General features: G+C 43.3%; 1 pseudogene; it reads right to left on the reverse strand.

The window, feature by feature from the left end:
- Positions 1–196: 196 nt before the first annotated feature.
- Positions 197–541, reverse strand: LOC115305677 (annotated as a pseudogene).
- Between the last annotated feature and the right edge of the window lie 554 nt (positions 542–1,095).

The raw sequence follows: 1,095 nt of genomic DNA on the forward strand, positions 1-1,095 counted from the left end.
CCCCTGAATGATCTAGCTAACTGGTCACTAGTAATTTGGTTACCAGGCAAATCAGGTCTGCAAGAAAGGAAACCAGTAGGTAAATGATGGTGTTATTGTCTGACCCATTCAAACCATTTATTTTCAACATAAACATATAAACTCAACATGAGATGTCTAGAGCAAGCACCAACACACCAAGACAGCTTCTCTTCTTCTATGGCTTAGGTTTTGCCCAGAATTCCTTATACATGGAGTAGCCCACACCAAGCGTCATCGCTCCCACCACAAAGCCTTGGGCCGCCACTGGCATGTGGATCAGTTGAACAGACATTTTAGTATTTCCCCTGTCTTCAATCTATAGAGTCCATATCCAACGATTGCTGCAAACCCCGCCATTCCGATGGGAACACGGTGCCTCCCTAGTTTTTCGGATAAGCTTGGATCTCTGATCTTCATCATATGAAGAAAGAGAAACATCTGTGCTGGTTGACATAGTGACTGAAGGAATCTGCAATTGACAGTAATGCTCAATCTCCAACCGGTTCTCAAGCTCCAACCGGTTTCTCTAAAAATTTTTTTTAAAAAAAGATACAAATGGATTAATAAGCTCATGAAAAAATTGTCATAAAGGAAATGCAAATTGAAACCAAAAAGAGATGCTGCTATATACACACAAGAATAGCTGTACTAAATAAAGACTAACAGGGCACCTGGGTAGCTCAGTTGGTTAAAGTGTCTGACTCTGGATTTTGGATTAGGTCATGACCCAAAATCTGAGCTCCACATCTAGCTCTGCACTGACATTGTAGAGCCTGCTTGGGATTCTTTCTCTCTCTCTGCCTCTCCCCTGCACGTGCTTGCTCTCTCTCTCTTTTGAAGTAAATACATAAACTTAAAAAAAAAGATGGGGTACCTGGGTGGCTCAGTCAATTAGGTGTCCAACTTCAGCTCAGGTCATGATCTTACAGGCTATGAGGTGGAGCCCTCCGTTGGTCTCTGTGCTGACAGCTCAGAGTCTGCAGCCTGCTTTGGATTCTGTGTCTCCCTCTCTCTCTGCCCCTCCCCTGCTCCCACTCTGCCTCTCTCTCTCTCTTAAAAATAAATAAACATTAA

The sequence above is a fragment of the Suricata suricatta genome, chromosome 10 (genome assembly GCF_006229205.1).
Source record: "Suricata suricatta isolate VVHF042 chromosome 10, meerkat_22Aug2017_6uvM2_HiC, whole genome shotgun sequence".
NCBI lineage: Eukaryota > Metazoa > Chordata > Mammalia > Carnivora > Herpestidae > Suricata > Suricata suricatta.